The sequence below is a fragment of the Bombina bombina genome, chromosome 8 (assembly GCF_027579735.1).
Source record: "Bombina bombina isolate aBomBom1 chromosome 8, aBomBom1.pri, whole genome shotgun sequence".
Taxonomy (NCBI): Eukaryota; Metazoa; Chordata; class Amphibia; order Anura; family Bombinatoridae; genus Bombina; species Bombina bombina.
In genome coordinates, this window is record NC_069506.1 from 21,425,296 (window position 1) to 21,446,605 (window position 21,310).

Genomic DNA, 21,310 nt, shown 5'->3' on the forward strand with positions numbered 1-21,310 from the left:
GTATGGACTTTCCCTCATTCAGCATTACATGACTGACTTGAATAAGCTCGTTCCTTGGTCAGCATTTTGTATGTTAAAAAATGTATCTATCACTTGGCATGATGTATTCAATTTCTTCAGATCTATGCATCCCTTGGCATCAGGTACTAAATATTACCACAGCTGCCCCTCACTAAAATTAGAGTAATTACACTTTAAACAGATTTCTACTTTTATTAAATATATATATATATATATATATATATATATATATATATATATATATATATATATATATATATATATATATATATAATCTTAACACATATTGTTTTTGCCAACAAATGGATAGAATGGAAAAACACAGAAAATAAGAATCCTAGCCTCCCATCTAAATAACTAAATAAATAGCCTGTGTGTTGCTAGGAAACCCTGTGCTCAGGCATGAAACGCGGCATGGAAAGGGATGGAGGCCGGCCTGCCTGGGCTGCCACCTGTTATGTTATTCAGCTTGATATTACAAGGATAGAAGAAAGCTGGCCTGACAGGGCTTCATGTGAATCAAAGGAAACAAAAAAACACAGGATGATGATATTTTTGCTCATATGTGTCGTTGTGCCTTTATGTATTACTTTGTATGTTCTATATGTGCGTATGTGTCTGTGTGCCTTTATGTATTACTTTGTATGTTCTGTGTGTATGTGCGTATGTGTCTCTGCGTCTTTATGTATTACTTTGTATGTTCTGTGTGTATGTGCCTGTGCATCTTTATGTATTACTTTGTATGTTCTGTTTGTATGTGCGTATGTGTCTGTGTGCCTTTATGTATTACTTTGTATGTTCTGTGAGTATGTGCATATTTGTCTGTGTGCCTTTATGTATTACTTTGTATGTTCTGTGTGTATGTGTGTATGTGTCTGTGTGCCATTATGTATTACTTTGTATATTCTGTGTGTATGTGCGTATGTGTCTGTGTGCCTTTATGTATTACTTTGTATGTTCTGTATGTATGTGCGTATGTGTCTGTGTGCCATTACGTTTTACTTTGTATGTTCTGTGTGTATGTGCATATGTGTCTGTGTGCCTTTATATTTGTATGTTCTGTGTGTATGTGCGTATGTGTGCCTTTATATTTGTATGTTTTGTGTATATGTGCGTATGTGTCGGTGTGCCTTTATGTATTACTGTGTATGTTCTGTGTGTATGTGCATATGTGTCTGTGTGCCTTTATGTAATACTTTGTATGTTCTGTGTTTATGTGCATGTGTGCCTTTATGTATTACTTTGTATGTTGTGTGTGTATGTGTCTGTGTGGCATTACGTATTACTTTGTATGTTCTGTTTGTATATGTGTATGTGTCTGTGTGCCATTACGTATTACTTTGTATGTTCTGTGTGTATGTGCGTATGTGTCTGTGTGCCTTTATGTATTACTTTGTATGTTCTGTGTGTATGTGCGTATGTGTCTGTGTGCCTTTATGTATTACTTTGTATGTTCGGTATCTGTGTGCCTTTATGTATTACTTTGTATGTTCTGTATGTGCGTATGTGTCTGTGTGCCTTTATGTATTACTTTGTATGTTCTGTGTGTATGTGCGTATGTGTCTGTGTGCCCTTACGTATTACTTTGTATCTTCTGTGTGTATGTGTGTATGTGTCTGTGTGCCTTTGTGTATTACTTTGTATGTTCTGTGTGCCTTTGTGTATTACTTTGTATGTTCTGTGTGTATGTGCGTATGTTTCTGTGTGCCATTATGTATTACTTTGTATGTTCTGTGTGTATGTGTCTGTGTGCCTTTATATTTATATGTTCTGTGTGTATGTGCATATGTGCCTGTACTTTCAATGGGAATTTTTGCTAGGAATTAACAACCTGCGCTGAAGCAAAACAATGGCCGTTGCTGCAAGTTGAGTTGTGGAATTGGAACAGCGTTTGTGTGCCGTTTGCATATCTGTGCTTAAATTTAAAGTCAATGGTTAATATTTCTGTGACATTTCCGTCAGATAATAGATCTTTATCAGGGCCCTAAAAGCTGATCGGGATTTAAAAAAATACTGCTCGGGAAGTGAAGTTTTTCATTTAGTTCTTACCTGTGAAATTTCAGTGTTAATTTTACATATATGACATGAGAAACACACAAACTCACACATGCACACCTACACATACATACACACACATGCACACCTACACATACATACATATGTACATACACCCAGACATACACACATACACATGAATACATACACACACATGCACACCTACACATACATAACACATATACCCATATATACACACATATGCCCATACATACATACACCTAGACATACATACATACACACACATATGCCCACACATACATACATACATACATACACGTACATACATGTATACACCCCGACATACATATACATACATACATCCAGACATACACACACATACATAAATACACACATATGCCCACAAACATGCACATACATACACACCCATACATACATAAACACATACACCCACACATACATACACACATACACCAAGACATACATACATACATATAAACATACACATACATACATGCATACACACATATGCCCACACATACTGTACATTCATACACATACATAAATACAAACAGACACGCGCACATACATACAAATACACAAACACACATACATACAAATACACATGCATCATACAAATGCTAATGCCCACACACACATACATACAAATACACACATACATATATATACAAATATACACACACATACATATATACAAATATACACACACATACATATATACAAATATACACACACATACATATATACAAATATACACACACATACATATATACAAATATACACACACATACATATACATGCATACACACATACACTTAAACACACATACATACACCCTTGACCCCTTCCCACCCCCCTTATCATATACCTTATATATTTTACCCTTTCTCAAAAAAATTTAATTAACCTTTATTTCTCTTTTGTAAGCCTTAATTCACCTACATGAATTCCATATGTTTTATGAATGCACAAAATCAATCATTAAATAAGCAGGAATTAATTGATAGCACAAAACTTAACCGATGACTTGTAGCATAAGAGCAATGAGTGTTTGCTACTACAGCTACACATTAAAAGTATTGGCTGCGCTATATACTGTAGATACTAAGAGCCAGATTATGAGTGTAGTGTAAAATTGCGCTGTCACAAGTGCGATATTTGTGCTCCACTCGTAATACCAGCGCACGAAATTGTTGCCTGGTATTTTAAGTGGCCCGCAATGCGAATGTGACCATAAGCCATAGAGCGCGCTTCCATAGGCTCCAATGGGAGTCTCGTTCTCATGTTGTGAGACATGGCATAAGAACCTAGCTCAACAAAGGGGGTAAGTCCTGCAGCGATGTGCAACAAATATAAATATATATGTTCATTTTCTGAGTGTTAATTTCTACCGCAAGCTCGCGGTAGCATTAACCAGCTACTTGTAAAGGCTGGTTATTCATTCTGCACCTGCAAACGAGAAAATGTGCCCGGGCGCATGATAAATTAGCGCTTGTTAGTATGTTAAGAATCCTTTGGTTAAACATTTTTTTTACCAATAATTTGCACTAATTGATCTAATTGAGGATTATTGTTTGCTCAAGGCTGAGAGCAAAATGACACCCCACGCTTTATCATTTGTGCTAGACTTGTAATCTTCACCTAAGTGACCAAAGCACAAGTAAACATTTCAGGTAATTAATTTAATATTTATAATGATGGCCTAATAGGTTTTTATTAGGTCGTTTTCACTTTACACCTATTAGCATTTCATGATATGTGTGCAATTAATAATATAATTTTAAGTAATTATATAATTAACATATTTAAACACTGAATTACAGTCATAAATGAGCATTCTGATGATTACATTAAAAGGGAAATTAACACCTTACCATTACACTTTTTTCTGCAGTCTTGCAATAAATTAACATACTAGGGTAATGTGAAGTTTTTTTTTTAGTACATAAACACATTCGGCTAGATTTAGAGTTTTGTCGGTAAAGACACGCGTAGCTAACGCAGCTTTTTTTCCTACCGCTGCTTCCAAACAACGCTGGTATTTAGAGTTGTGTGAAGGGCTGCGTTAGGCTCCAAAAAGGGAGCGTTGAGCCGAATTTACTGCCACTTCAACCCTCAATACCAGCGTTGCTTACGGTAGCGTTAAGCTGGCAAAATGTGCTCGTGCACGATTCCCCCATAGGGTTAAAAAAGCAGCGTTAAGCTCCCAACGCAGCCTCATTGTTTCCTATGGGAAAACACTTTCTAAGTCTGCACCTAACGCCCTAACATGAACCCCGAGTCTAAACACCCCTAACCTTACACTTATTAACCCCTAATCTGCCACCCCTGCTAATGCGGACACCTGCATTATACTATTAACCCCTAATCTGCCGCTCCGTACACCGCCGCAACCTACATTATCCCTATGAACCCCTAATCTGCTGCCCCCAACATCGCCGACACCTACATAATATTTATTAACCCCTAATCTGCCCCCCCCCAACGTCGCCGCCACCTAACTTCAAGTATTAACCCCTAATCTGCCAACCGGACCTCGCCGCTACTATAATAAATGTATTAACCCCTAAAGCTAAGTCTAACCCTAACACCCCCCTAAATGAAATATAATTTTAATCTAACGAAATAAATTAACTCTTATTAACTAAAGTATTCCTATTTAAAACTAAATACTTACCTGTAAAATAAACCCTAATATAGCTACAATATAACAAATAATTATATTGTAGCTATTTTAGGATTTATATTTATTTTACAGGCAACTTTGTATTTATTTTAACTAGGTACAATAGCTATTAAATAGTTATTAACTATTTAATAGCTACCTAGTTAAAATAATTTCAAAATTACCTGTAAAATAAATCCTAACCTAAGTTACAATTAAACCTAACACTACACTATCATTAAATTAATTAAATAAATTAGCTACCAATACATACAATTAAATACAATTAAATAAATTAAACTAAATTACAAAAAAAAAACCCCCACTAAATTACAGAAAATAAAAAAAATATTACAAGAATTTGAAACTAATTACACCTAATCTAAGCCCCCTAATAAAAAAAAATAAAAAAAAATAATAAAAGTCCCTACCCTATTCTACATTACAAAGTAATCAGCTCTTTTACCAGCACTACCCCCCTGAAGATCTCCCTACCTTGAGTCGTCTTCACCCAGCTGGGCCGAAGTCTTCATCCGATGGGGCAAAAGAGGACATCCAGACCGGCAGAAGTCTTCATCCTATCCGGGCAGAAGAGGACATCCGGACCGGCAGACATCTTCATCCAAGCAGCATCTTCTATCTTCATCCATCCGGAGCGGAGCGGAGCCATCTTCTTCCCAGCCGACGCGGATCCATCCTCTTCAACCGATGCCTACTCGCCGAATGAAGGTTCCTTTAAATGACGTCATCCCTCGAATTCCGATTGGCTGATAGGATAGGATTCTATCAGCCAATTGGAATTAAGGTAGGAAAAATCTGATTGGCTGATTTTAAATTTTAAATTCTCACCCCCCCAATACATGTCAGATATTTTTTTCCTACTGCATTTTATCTATCCCTCACCTACAAGTAGTGTTTTCATCCTTCTTGGAAAAAATACATATATGTGTTCAGCTATCTCCCAGTAGTGCATTGCAACTTTGGAGTTGACTTTATCTATGTGTTTGCAGTTTTTCAGTTATATGCAAGCAACAGTCTAATAATATATGCTCTGACACATAAGAGCATTTTCTTTATGAACTTTTCTGCACCTGTAACAGCTATGCACTTAATACATTTGCACATTACAGAATTACTAGAGATAACCTGAAACCCGTAGCATCTATGGTAAGTGAATACCACACATCACATTGGAAAACAAAATCTATCTTCTCTCTCTTCAAGATAATTTTTTTCCCTCTTATCTGTTATCTTAAACTCAATTGACTAAATTCCAGTCCTATCAATTGTCATTTTGTAAGCGTTATCATGCACTGAAAATGCATTTCAATGTTTTATCCATCGCAATCACTAGATTAAGTGGCGTTCCAAGTAGTTATCTGATGACGTCAAATACTTAAGATTGACCATCTATACAGCGCTAATTTAATCCACCTAAAAATCATTAATGCTAGATTTTAAAGGTCCCAATACCATTATTTTTTATCAGCACATTTAACCTATTTTTTTCCTCACTGTTATTTCATTCTCACTTCACATTTGAACATACAGTGTTACTTTTTTGGCACTTCAAATATTACAAATTAATACATGTCTTTCAAAATAACGTGAAGTTATCTTGGAGTCAGCACTGATTGGCTAAAATGCAAGTCTCTCAAAAGAACTGAGATAAGGGTGCAGTCTGCAGAGGCTTAGGGGGTAGATTTAAGAATCAGCGAATGCTGCTTCCGACCCACTCTGCTTCAGTTCCGCCTAAAGCAGAAGTTAAGAAGTAGCGGTCCTAAGACCGCTTTTCCTTAACTCGTCCGCCACCTCTGAGGTGGCGGACAGCAATCAGCCCGATCAAATACGATCGGGTTGATTGACATCTGCAGGGGGCGGTATTGCACCAGCAGTTCACAAGAACTGCTGGTACAATGATAAATGCCGACAGCGTATACTGTCGGCATTTATCGATGTGCGGCGGACATGATTCGCTATAGCAGATCATGTCTGTCCGCACCATGATAAATTTACCCCTTAGATACAAGGTAATCACAGAGGTAAAATGTGTATTTATTTTACAGTGTTCGTTATGCAAAAATGGGGACTGGGTAATAAAGGGATTATCTATCTTTTAAACATTAACAATTCTGGAGCGGATTGTCCCTTTAACAGATTACCAGAAAATCAGCAGAATCTGTTGGCAATCTGCAAATAACTGCTAATAATAATAACTGCTAATAAAAATTGCTCAAATCTTTAAAAAGACTGTTCCTAATATTACTCCACCACAATCATAACACTCGCCCCTTTAAACCTCAAGATTTTCTTCCCCTATCTACACAATGCTCAGTCCTTTCTAGCCATTCAGTGCATACTGCAATATTTGAATTTTGCTGTCTCCTAGCCAGCAGTGTTCTCATCAGTCCTTAAGAACCTGTTCCTAAAATTTAGTAAGTGTAAATGTTTTGTATTATAGAACCTAATATTTTGTAATCCCACCACTGCTCCTAGCAATACTTTTCCTACACAGATGTGCTTCATAATAAAGAACTGTGCAAAGATGTGTGTGGCAAAACAAATAGATGTTAACAGAAAATATGCTCAACACAATGTACTAAAAACAATACTCTCCTTGTTAAATAAAGGGACCGCTGCCCTTCCTCAGTCTCTCCCCAAGGACTGTATAAGCAATAGACAAAAACGAAATGGATGGCGCTGGTCTTGCAGAATAGTAAGTTTCTAATAATAGATAGAAATGGACTTGATGTGCAAGTTAAAATCTGTTGCAATAATGTGCAATATACTCACTCCTTAAGTAACGTGAGTCCTGCTTCTATGGTATATCCCTCTGTGATATGTCCCTCTCCAAGGGCAACAACGAGGTGGTTTGCAAAAGGGGGCTGGAAAAGGATTGGAACCTCATCAGCAGTAAAGTGATAACTTTAAATTGAGGAAACAAGTAGTAACTTACTTATTCAAAATAGCAAGTCCGGCTCGTCACAGCGAAATAATTGCAAATATGCAAGATAAAAAGTGGTTTATTATAGCTCTACGCGTTTCAACGCTTAAGCGTCTTTTTCAAGAGCAATAAAAGACAATAAAAACAAGTAACAGTCTTTTACTGCTGATGAGGTTCCAATCCTTTTCCAGCCCCCTTTTGCAAACCACCTCGTTGTTGCCCTTGGAGAGGGACATATCACAGAGGGATATACCATAGAAGCAGGACTCACGTTACTTAAGGAGTGAGTATATTGCACATTATTGCAACAGATTTTAACTTGCACATCAAGTCCATTTCTATCTATTATTAGAAACTTACTATTCTGCAAGACCAGCGCCATCCATTTCGTTTTTGTCTATTGCTTCATAATAAAGGTGTGAGCCTTATGTTCATCATACCCATCCTTCCTAGCCATAGATCCTAAGCTAATTGTTTGTCATATTGTGGACTCCCAATCATACAATGCTTATGTAATAAACCTGGGAATCAAAGACAGAATTTTGTACTATTGATTTTACTGTATGGGTGGCCATTATGTTGGCAGTGAAAGCACCAACTTGAGAAATGCTGGCTCATGCAGTGACCGTTAACATAAATAGTTGGAGAGCGGATATAGTATCTGATAAATGTGCCTGTGGCATTATTACCCCAACAACCCCTGTTCAAATGAAACCCTGATCCACCAATAGCTCACTCATTAGCCTTTGAATTCATGCACCAGCCATCACAATAATTATGGCACACATGAGCATAGCCAGTCGAAGAAATTACACTCCCAGGGAGGTATGTGAGATAAGTAATAACATTTTAATTTCTAATAGTTTTCTCTAAGTACTGGGATTTGGTATACAAATAGAGATAAGCATTTGTGTGTAGAGAAAGTGATAACATAAAGAGATATGCAAGCTCAACCCATTTTGATGGGTTGTGGTGTCAAATAACAAATTCAGTTATTTCATATACAAAATTAAACCCAAAGAAGCAATTTCTCATACGTATATCATATGCTGCTGATATAACAAGTCATTGTAAACACGTTAAGGGAAAAACAATGTTACAATATACTGCCCCTTTAAAGGGGATAGTCTGGAGAGGAGCTCTGAGTGTTTTGAAGGTTGTTGCTTGCGCTGCATCTAGCAGAGCTTAGCTAAGCACATTCATTTTGGATACTGTTTTGTGTGTGGCGTTATATACCTTTTTTTTCTTGGAATTATTGAAAAGAGGGAGGTTTCTATGCACTGTGTCATGTGTTAGGCAACAATGTTGCCCTCTGCTGTCTGCATTTACAACTTTTACTGTCAGAGCGCAAAGCTAGAATTTGATAGAATTAAACTTTACAGTAAAACATACTATTCTGATTTTTAGAATCTGAAAACCCCCATAAATATCTTCTGGGGCTTTCTAGAGATGTTTTCTGTTCAAATACTTTAGTGTCAGACTGAGAAAAACAGATTTTCCCATCTTTAAATGGACAGTATAGTCAGAATTTAACTTAAATTGATTGGATAGAGCATGACATTTTAAACAACGTTCCAATTTACTTCTATAATTAATTTTGTATCCTTTGTTAAAGAGTAATCCTGAGTTCAGGAGTGTGCACGTATCTAAAGCCATCTGGCAGAAGTGTTTGCAACATTGTTTATAGCAATTTTATACATAGTTACAAACACTGCTGCCATAGACTGCTATAGACACGTTCACGCTCCTGAGCTCCTATCAGCCTACCTAGTTTTAGTCTTCAACAAAGAATACAAATAGAATAAAGCAATTTTCATAATAGAAGTAAATTGGAAAGTTGTTTAAATTTGCATGCTCTATCTAAATCATAAAACTCAAAATTTGAATTTACTGAACTCCATCTGAAATTTGGGGGGATATTTATCAAAGGTCTGGCGGACCTGATCCGACAGTGCGTAACAGGTCCGCCAGACCTCGCTGAATGGGGAGGTCGCCAGCAGGGAGGTGTCAATCAACCCGATTGTACTCGATCCGGCTGACTTTCGGCGATGTGTGTCTGCCTGCTCAGAGCAGGCGGACAAGGTTATGGAGCAGCGGTTTTTAGACCGCTGCTTTATAACTGCTGTTCCTGGCGAGCCTGCAGGCTCACCAGAAACACAGGCCCTCAAGCTCCATCCAGAGCTTGATAAATGGGCCACATAGTATCTAATAAAGGGGCCTAAGATGTGCTCCCTCCCAAAAAAAAATCTGGAGTGCCTAGGGCAGCACAAACACTAAATATAGGAGTTGTTATTGTATAGGAGTTGTTATTGTATAAGAGTTGATATTGTATAGGAGTTGTTATTGTATAGGGGTTGTTATTGTATAGGGGTTGTTATTGTATAGGGGTTGTTATTGTATAGGGGTTGTTATTGTATAGGGGTTGTTATTGTATAGGGGTTGTTATTGTATAGGGGTTGTTATTGTATAGGAGTTGTTATTGTATAGGGGTTGTTATTGTATAGGAGTTGTTATTGTATAGGGGTTGTTATTGTATAAGAGTTGTTATTGTATAGGAGTTGTTATTGTATAGGAGTTGTTATTGTATAGGGGTTGTTATTGTATAAGAGTTGTTATTGTATAAGAGTTGTTATTGTATAGGAGTTGTTATTGTATAGGAGTTGTTATTGTATAGGAGTTGTTATTGTATAAGAGTTGTTATTGTATAGGAGTTGATATTGTATAGGAGTTGTTATTGTATAAGAGTTGTTATTGTATAAGAGTTGATATTGTATAGGAGTTGTTATTGTATAGGAGTTGTTATTGTATAGGAGTTGTTATTGTATAGGGGTTGTTATTGTATAGGGGTTGTTATTGTATAAGAGTTGTTATTGTATAAGAGTTGTTATTGTATAGGAGTTGTTATTGTATAGGAGTTGTTATTGTATAGGAGTTGTTATTGTATAGGAGTTGTTATTGTATAGGAGTTGTTATTGTATAGGAGTTGTTATTGTATAGGAGTTGTTATTGTATAGGAGTTGTTATTGTATAGGAGTTGATATTGTATAGGAGTTGATATTGTATAGGAGTTGATATTGTATAGGAGTTGTTATTGTATAGGGGTTGTTAATAGAACCTCGCTGAATGGGGAGGTCGCCAGCAGGGAGGTGTCAATCAACCCGATTGTACCCGATTGTACTCGATCCGGCTGACTTTCGGCGATGTGTGTCTGCCTGCTCAGAGCAGGCGGACAAGGTTATGGAGCAGCGGTTTTTAGACCGCTGCTTTATAACTGCTGTTCCTGGCGAGCCTGCAGGCTCACCAGAAACACAGGCCCTCAAGCTCCATCCAGAGCTTGATAAATGGGCCACATAGTATCTAATAAAGGGGCCTAAGATGTGCTCCCTCCCAAAAAAAAATCTGGAGTGCCTAGGGCAGCACAAACACTAAATATAGGAGTTGTTATTGTATAAGAGTTGTTATTGTATAGGAGTTGTTATTGTATAAGAGTTGATATTGTATAGGAGTTGTTATTGTATAGGAGTTGTTATTGTATAGGGGTTGTTATTGTATAGGAGTTGTTATTGTATAGGGGTTGTTATTGTATAGGAGTTGTTATTGTATAGGGGTTGTTATTGTATAGGAGTTGTTATTGTATAGGGGTTGTTATTGTGACAGCAATGCATTTACAATATGCTTGTGATATGCAGCTTCTAAAAACATTTTCAAATGGATTAGAATGGCTTTGAAAAAAATTGGAAAAGAAAAACAAGGCATATTACAGGTGAATTCTAAGGAACTGAATTGGGTATCAAAATAAGACAGCAAATATTGTTTTGTTTTGGGAACTCCACATTAATGCAAGCAATATTAGTAAACAATGGGCGCAATAATTAGCTCAGATACAGTGTTACTAATAAAGCCACTAAGATTTATTTAGGAGCCTGTGTGTGATGGGATTCACATTTAAAAAAAAAATGCATAAACAATTTCAAAGCTACCTAAATGTTACTGTATTAATGAGATAGCATAGTAAACCAAATATAGCAAATTATAAGGTTTACTGATAATACAACATACTAAAAGATTATTACACAACACAATATAAATGAAAACATTAAGCTACTCTCTCCCTGATATTCATTCACCTCTCTGCAGCACAGAGTCCCTAAAGACACGCCTTATGCGGCAGCATTTGGTTCATAAAGATAAGCATAATTGTTTTCATCAGCAGTTAAGATGACAATTAGTTTAAGCCAACATTATTACGCTACTTAGCCTTAGTCATAAAGTAACAGATTTAGGCTGTGGAGAGTTAATAAAAACAGTTCATTATCTAAGACAGAGTTAATTTAACATACAGAACCTTAAAGGGACATGAAACACTAATGTATTCTTTTATAATTCAAATAGAGAATACATTTTGAAACAACCTTTATTGAAGGAGCAGAAATGCACTACTGGGAGCTAGCTGAGTATATTGGTAAGCCAATGACAAGAGACATATATGTGCAGCTTACAATCAGCTCCCAGATTCTGAGCCTACCTATGTATTCTTTTCAGCAAAGTATACCAAGAGAACTAAGAAAATTAGATAATAGACGTAAATTAAAAAGTTTTTTAACATGGTATATTCTATATGAATTATGAAAGAAATCATTTGGGTTTAATGTCCCTTTAAATTCTCATCGAATCATATGCAGCACTGGTGGCACTGACTTCTGGTGAAGGTAGAACCCCCCCTTCCCAGAAGTCTAAAGGGGGTTCTGTCCATCCTGTATATCCTTCCTCTTCTTGCTTAAACCACTACTTTAGTTTCTACCTGTTTAGAGTATGGTAGACACTAGGAACATTGATCCAGGTAAAATGTTATTTTGCACAAACGAAGAAAGAAGCCACTTGGTACAACATGTTTGATACTGAATGGACATGTCATGTTACCTTGCAAATGATTTCCTCATAAAATACTCATACTTGAGAGTGTAATCATGTGGATACCACAGAGTATTTATGGTCTGTGACTAACTCTCAAATCGTACCCCTGCAGGTTGTCCTCACTTATTCAGAGTTATCCTTCAGAAACAGACAGATAGTTCTGGAGGTTCTTTAACTTTAGAAGGACGTTTCAATCAGCACATTTTCCTCAGAGACCAACAACTTGCATAAAGCTGCATAAATACTGTTTGGACTGATGCCGTTTAGAAGTTGGCTATTGAGCCTTCATAAATTAATTTCAGTTGTGATAAATTACTCTTAACAAAAAAAAATATATTTTCAGTATTCAGTATTCTGTTTTTAGCCAGTAAAACTACAGCTTTTGCAGTCTGTGGTCACACGCCTTAATGTCTTTGCCCTGAACAGATGATGGTTGCCCCAAGAGTAAGATTTTTGATGTTCCGTTTAGTGGGAAGTGCATTTTGTCCTTAATATGTAGATATCAGTAATGGAAAGTATCAGTTTGGTGACAATTGGTGTAAGTTCATGAGCTGGTAAGTCACATGGTTGGCTAAAAACCTCCAAGAAAAGTCCAAGGAGCAAACCTTAGGAAGACTTGCTCCAGTGATTCTTCTTCCTTTTTGTTTTCTTTCTTTTTTTAATGAAGATAAGGCAGATTAAAGACTCCTGAATTTCTGCTGAAGGTAATTTCTTTTCTAAATTTTCTTTCTTTTTTTTCTTTCAAGATCCAAGATATTATCAGGAGCTCTACCCCACAGTGTAAATGCTGTTCAAATCCTTAGCCACTATATACATTTTTTATGTTCTCCATTCTACTATTTGAAATCATCAAAAACATCCCCAAGTTTTTTTTAGCCAATTGGATTTGCCCTACAAGATGATAACCCTATTTTCCACCTTCCAGCCAAGGCTAGAATGCAGTAACTGAGATAAACACAATCTAAAATAATGTTAAACCCTGTGGATTCAATTATGAGGCACAGATAAACATAGCATAAATAAAAAAAACCTCCATTGGTTACTGCTCCTTTAATGGGACAGGAAATTTCAAATTTTTCTTTCATGATTTGGATTGAAAATAACATTTTAAACAACTTTCCATTTTACTTCTATTATCAAATTTGCCTCATTCTATTGTTATCCTTTGTTGAAGGAACGGCAGTGCACTCACAAGAGACAAATGTGTGCAGGAAGCAATCAGCAGCAGCTCCCACTAGTGTAGGATATGTGTGTATTCTTTTTCAACAAGGGATACAAAGAGAACAAAGCACATTTGAAAATAGAAGTGAATTTAAAAGTGTATTACAATTATATGCTGTATCTGAATCATGCACGTTTAATTTTAATCTATATTTACATAGAAAGAAGCAAGTTCCTTTTAAGTTCAATGATCATTCTTTTAAAGGGACAGTCTAGGCCAAAATAAACTTTCATGATTCAGATAGAGCATGTCATTTTAAACAATTTTCCAATTTACTTTTATCACCAATTTTGCTTTGTTCTCTTGGTATTCTTAGTTGAAAGCTTAACCTAGGAGGTTCATATGCTAATTTCTTAGACCTTGAGAGCCACCTCTTTTCAGAATGCATTTTAACAGTTTTTCCCCACTAGAGGGTGTTAGTTCACGTGCACGTGAAGTTATCTGGGAGCAGGCACTGATTGGCTAGACTGCAAGTCTGTCAAAAGAACTAAAATAAAGGGGCAGTTTGCAGAGGCTTAGATACAAGTTAGTCACAGAAGTAAAAAGTATATTAATATAACTGTGTTGGTTATGCAAAACTGGGGAATGAGTAATAAAGGGATTATCTATCTTTTAAAACAATAAAAATTCTGGTGTAGACTTTCCCTTTAAGTTTACTAAGTTTTACCTCTGTTGAGCAGTTATGTAAAGCTGCTACTTATTCTTCTCTGCATACTAAACTCTGCCTATTTATTTCCCTTGACTTATATAGCTAACCTTGGTAGTACCAACCAGTGTGTGAGACAAAAAATTATTTATATAGGAAATTCAATTTTTTCAGTCTCTTTGCAGAACCACATGAAGGTCTCCTCTTGTCATGTATAATTTTGTATTGTGCTGGTTTGCCTTGCATCTTGTTTATCCTTTCAGAGTCATTTTCAGTCAAACCCTTTCTCTTCCTTGTTTCAGACAGGTTCATGTTTGGCTATGTTTGGACTAACTTAACTATAAGATGTACAAAGGGGGCAGTGCCCACCTCAGATTTATTAAATGGATTTCTATCTACTCAACAGGTCACACACAGTTTAAAAACCCAACATATAGCTGCATTAAATGGTTCAAAGAATAGATTTACAAATGTTAATCAGCACGTTCAAGAATACAAAATGATCTATCATTTAACATTTTATTAAATTAATTAAAAGGCTTATAAACATTTAAGGAGCACTGCATTTATCTGCATGAGCAATCCAAATTAATGAATAGTTTATAATGATATCCTAATGTTATCTTACAACAAACAATACTAAATGACCATGCATTCAAAAGCTCCAATTAATAGTAAATGCTTAAATACATCCTAGTTATATGTCAATTACCATATTGTCCCAAATACTTATCTTTCCTAACCATAAAATAATTACCAAATTGCTAGTAATACTTCTGCCTAGCCATTTAAAAATAACCATATTGTTCCTAATACTTCTCCCTCCTGCAGTAATTGTCAGATTGTTCCTAATACTTCTCCGTCCTGCAGTAATTGTCAGATTGTTCCTCATACTTCTCCCTCCTGCAGTAATTGTCAGATTGTTCCTAATACTTCTCCCTCCTGCAGTAATTGTTAGATTGTTCCTAATACTTCTCATGTCTAGCCATACAATAATTACCATATTGTTCCTCATACTTCTCCCTCCTGCAGTAATTGTCAGATTGTTCCTAATATTTCTCCGTCCTGCAGTAATTGTCAGATTGTTCCTCATACTTCTCCCTCCTGCGGTAAGTATCAGATTGTTCTTAATACCTCTCCCTCCTGCAGTAATTGTCAGATTGTTCCTCATACTTCTCCCTCCTGCAGTAATTGTCAGATTGTTCCTAATACTTCTCCCATCTAGCAATACAATAATTACCATTTTGTTCCTCATACTTCTCCGTCCTGCAGTAATTGTCAGATTGTTCCTAATACTTCTCCCTCCTGCAGTAATTGTCAGATTGTTCCTAATACTTCTCCCTCCTGCAGTAATTGTTAGATTGTTCCTAATACTTCTCCCTCCTGCAGTAATTGTCAGATTGTTCCTAATACTTCTCCCTCCTGCAGTAATTGTTAGATTGTTCCTAATACTTCTCCCATCTAGCAATACAATAATTACCATTTTGTTCCTCATACTTCTCCCTCCTGCAGTCATTGTCAGATTGTTCCTAATACTTCTCCGTCCTGCAGTAATTGTCAGATTGTTCCTAATACTTCTCCCTCCTGCAGTAATTGTCAGATTGTTCCTAATACTTCTCCCTCCTGCAGTAATTGTCAGATTGTTCCTAATACTTCTCCCTCCTGCAGTAATTGTCAGATTGTTCCTAATACTTCTCCCTCCTGCAGTAATTGTTAGATTGTTCCTAATACTTCTCCCTCCTGCAGTAATTGTTAGATTGTTCCTAATACTTCTCATGTCTAGCCATACAATAATTACCATATTGTTCCTCATACTTCTCCCTCCTGCAGTAAGTGTCAGATTGTTCTTAATACCTCTCCCTCCTGCAGTAATTGTCAGATTGTTCCTCATACTTCTCCCTCCTGCAGTAATTGTCAGATTGTCCCTAATACCGCTCCCTCCTGCAGTAATTGTCAGATTGTCCCTAATACTTTTCCTGTCTAGCCATACAATAATTACCATATTGTTCCTCATACTTCTCCCTCCTGCAGTAATTGTCAGATTGTCCCTAATACTTCTCCTGTCTAGCCATACAATAATTACCATATTGTTCCTCATACTTCTCCCTCCTGCAATAATTGTCAGATTGTCCCTAATACTTCTCCTGTCTAGCCATACAATAATTACCATATTGTTTCTCATACTTCTCCCTCCTGCAGTAATTGTCAGATTGTTCCTAATACTTCTCCGTCCTGCAGTAATTGTCAGATTGTTCCTAATACTTCTCCCTCCTGCAGTAATTGTCAGATTGTTCCTAATACTTCTCCCTCCTGCAGTAATTGTCAGATTGTTCCTAATACTTCTCCCTCCTGCAGTAATTGTTAGATTGTTCCTAATACTTCTCCCATCTAGCAATATAATAATTACCATTTTGTTCCTCATACTTCTCCCTCCTGCAGTCATTGTCAGATTGTTCCTAATACTTCTCCGTCCTGCAGTAATTGTCAGATTGTTCCTAATACTTCTCCCTCCTGAAGTAATTGTCAGATTGTTCCTAATACTTCTCCCTCCTGCAGTAATTGTCAGATTGTTCCTAATACTTCTCCCTCCTGCAGTAATTGTCAGATTGTTCCTAATACTTCTCCCTCCTGCAGTAATTGTCAGATTGTTCCTAATACTTCTCCCTCCTGCAGTAATTGTCAGATTGTTCCTAATACTTCTCCCTCCTGCAGTAATTGTTAGATTGTTCCTAATACTTCTCCCATCTAGCAATACAATAATTACCATTTTGTTCCTCATACTTCTCCCTCCTGCAGTCATTGTCAGATTGTTCCTAATACTTTTCTGTCCTGCAGTAATTGTCAGATTGTTCCTAATACTTCTCCCTCCTGCAGTAATTGTCAGATTGTTCCTAATACTTCTCCCTCCTGCAGTAATTGTTAGATTGTTCCTAATACTTCTCCCTCCTGCAGTAATTGTCAGATTGTTCCTAATACTTCTCCCTCCTGCAGTAATTGTTAGATTGTTCCTAATACTTCTCCCTCCTGCAGTAATTGTCAGATTGTCCCAAATACCGCTCCCTCCTGCAGTAATTGTCAGATTGTCCCTAATACTTCTCCTGTCTAGCCATACAATAATTACCATATTGTTCCTCATACTTCTCCCTCCTGCAATAATTGTCAGATTGTCCCTAATACTTCTCCTGTCTAGCCATACAATAATTACCATATTGTTCCTCATACTTCTCCCTCCTGCAATAATTGTCAGATTGTCCCTAATACTTCTCCTGTCTAGCCATACAATAATTACTATATTGTTCCTCATACTTTTCCCTCCTGCAGTAATTGTCAAATTGTTCTTAATACTTCTCCCGTCTAGCAATACAATAATTACCATATTGTTCCTCATACTTCTCCCTCCTGCAGTAATTGTCAGATTGTTCCTCATACCTCTCCCTCCTGCAGTAATTGTCAGATTGTTCCTAATACTTCTCCCTCCTGCAGTAATTGTCAGATTGTTCCTAATACTTCTCCCTCCTGCAGTAATTGTCAGATTGTTCCTAATACTTCTCCCTTCTAGCCATACAATAATTACCATTTTGTTCCTCCTACTTCTCATACAGAGCCATAACATAATTACCATATTGTTCCTAATACTTCTCCCTTCTAGCCATACAATAATTACCATTTTGTTCCTCCTACTTCTCATACAGAGCCATAACATAATTACCATATTGTTCCTAATACTTCTCCCTTCTAGCCATACAATAATTACCATTTTGTTCCTCCTACTTCTCATACAGAGCCATAACATAATTACCATATTGTTCCTAATACTTCTCCCTTCTAGCCATACAATAATTACCATTTTGTTCCTCATACTTCTCGAACAGAGCCATAACATAATTACCATATTGTTCCTAATACTTTTCCTTCTTAGCCATACAATAATTACCACATAGTTCCTAATACGTTCCCTCTTCCCATATAATAATTACCATATTGTTCCTAATACTTCTCTCTTAGCCATACACAAGTTGTGAGATTTTTTGCAATACTCATCCATCCTACCTATCCATAACTGCCTGATTGTTTCTTATATTTATCATCCTAACAATGAAATACTTGTTAGATATTCTTTACACTTTTTTTATACCTTTAAAATGTTTCTATTTTACTCTATAAACCGTATTTTTTTTACCTATGACACAAGTTCTCAAGGTCTCAATCATAACAAATCTATCAGCATTCTGCCTTTGGGTACCACCATAATGTTTGTATTCATTAGCTGCAAATCATTTTTCTTATGGATCCGTACTATACTTTACCTTAACAAGTAAGCATTATATTACATTATGCCTTTCAAATAAAAATTACAATTAATGTTTCTTTATTGCCTCTAAAAAATGTTAGTGTACCGTGTGTGCGCCATATATCTATATTATTTCCCCATTGGAAAAAAGCTTACCACCCCTGCCCCATACTGTTACTATCTCACAGCACAAATCAGCTTGTACCCAGTAGTTCTGCAACCTTGTCTTGTTAGCAATGCGCTTCTAAACTCTCAGACATGCAACTCTTACCAGTTAATCATTCGCTGCCTTTTGTGTCTTCGAATTATTATTCCCTTCCTTATCCAGCAGGCGATTTGTCTCTTAGCACCCCTAAAGGAAACAAAGTCAAAGAAGAAATCGGAGAGATATTAAGATATTGAATTCAATTGCAATCCTTAGCCCACTATGACATTCTATTGACTTAAAGGGACATGAAACCCCCAACATTTTCTTTCATTATTCAGATAGAGAATATAATTTTAACAAAGCTTCCAATTTACTTCTATTATCAAATTTGCTTCATTCTCATGTTATTCTTTGTTGAAGAGATATATGGATAGGTAGTGTGCACATGTATGAAGCACTGCATGACAGGAAATAGTGCTGCTATCAAGTGCATAGCATTGTTGCAAAACTGCTGCCATATCGTGCTGCAGACGTGCACTATCCTTACTTTACTGCTTTTCAACAAAGGATAACAAGAAAATGAAAAACATTTGATGATAGAAGTAAATTAGAAATTTGTTCATAATTCATGAAAGAAAAAAATTAGGTTTTTATGTCCCTTTAAGTAAAAAATATGCACTTTAATACAATATGATATAATTGTAAAGTTATTTTGAAAAAAAAAAATCTTTAATAAATAGATATTTCAATTTATTATTGGTCTAGGGAAGAAATATTGATCTTAACCAGAAGCCATTTAAAAACATTAAATAATAATTGCATTATACATTGACTAGTTCAGACTTATTCACATTTCTCACACTTTAATAGTGTTGGGGTTTTATTCTGATCAATTAAAATTCGAGGACATTGTAAACTCTGATGATATTGGAGCAATAAACTCCAGAATTTGTATTCAGAAAAATAAATTTCATAAAATGTTTTTCACACAGGGATTCATGCAACTTTTTTTAATTTGCTCTAATTCAACAACCTCAATATCTTGTAAAAACCATTTTGACCAAATTTTAACAAAATATCTTGCCTGTTAACTCAGCTTATTTATATTTTGGTACTCAATCCTTCCTAGTTTAATACAAAGTTAAATGTATTGTTTTATATTACATGAAACTTGTACACAAATAACATACAGTCAGTCACTCAAAGTGTTAATTTGTTATTGCAATATAGGGCCAGGCTACAAATGAAGCGCTAAATATAATTTTTGTGAAAGTGATATTTCCGCTCCACTAATACCAGCTCACACTAAGCTTCTATAGGCTCCAGTAGGAGTGTGTCACGGCATGAGAACTAGCGCAGAGAAGGGGATAAGTAGCGCAGCGATGGTAGCAAAGTATAAAAATAAATATCACTATATTCATGTGTATTTATGTGTTAATATATGTGTATAAATACATATTAAAGCATAAATATATATGTATAGAAGCATATACATGTATATTTACTGTAAACACACAGTTCCCATAGACCGCAATGTAAAGGCACTTTTCAGTGCCATTTTTTTCTAACCTACAGCCGTTGACTTTAGCCCTCTAAAACTGCTAAGTTCAGTTTTATTTGTTTTCCTTTTTTTATGTTACGAGCTCGCGTTCGCAATAACCAGCCACTTGTAATTGCTGGTTATTTATTGCACGCCCACAAGTGGGCAAATTTGCCCGTTTGCAGGAGCACAATAAATTAGCTCTCCATTTATAATCTAACCCACAGTGTTAAATTAATCCAAAACCCCAAATAAAATGAAATTACATTTTATGAACTTCTATCATTGTGCATGAAAGCACAACTAGACAAACGACCACCCTAACAAACAAGTTACAGGAACTAGTGAATGCTACTCCCTATACAAAACCCTATACAAAATATACAAAAAAGCACACAAAACCATAGTAAATAATCTTGTGTAAATTGTTTAAGATCCACAGATTTAAAAAAAAGAACATTTATTAACAAATATATCAGTTGTGCACCTCAGATACAAATAAATCAACACTTAAAATTCAAACCTAGATTTAAAATTATAAAAGAAATACACATACAATTATGCATTTATCACATCAAATAAAAAAAAATATATATATATAATCAGTAAAATAAAATCCATAAACATAATCATACGATTACGAGGATTTGATGAGTGTATTTGTTTTTTAGTGTATTTCCGATTTAAAGCAAAACACCATATAATTTGTTTCTTTGTCTTTAGGTAAATGTATTATTTTGGTACTATTGGATTATCAGTGTAAATCAGCCAATATATGAGAGCTACTGAAATTCTATTGTCTGATTTGAACAGCCAATATAATTTCAGAAGCTCTCATCCTATTGGCTGTTTTGAACAGCCAATAGGATTTCAGTAGCTCTC

General features: G+C 35.9%; 1 protein-coding gene across 2 annotated transcripts in view; it reads right to left on the reverse strand.

The window, feature by feature from the left end:
* LRRC4B (leucine rich repeat containing 4B) overlaps positions 1 to 21,310 on the reverse strand; it is a 400,350-nt gene that overhangs the window by 205,179 nt on the left and 173,861 nt on the right. For both annotated transcript variants that reach the window (XM_053690182.1, XM_053690183.1), the window contains one exon: positions 19,012 to 19,092. The gene's annotated coding sequence lies outside the window, so the exon portion shown is untranslated. The remainder of the gene's footprint in view (positions 1 to 19,011; positions 19,093 to 21,310) is intronic.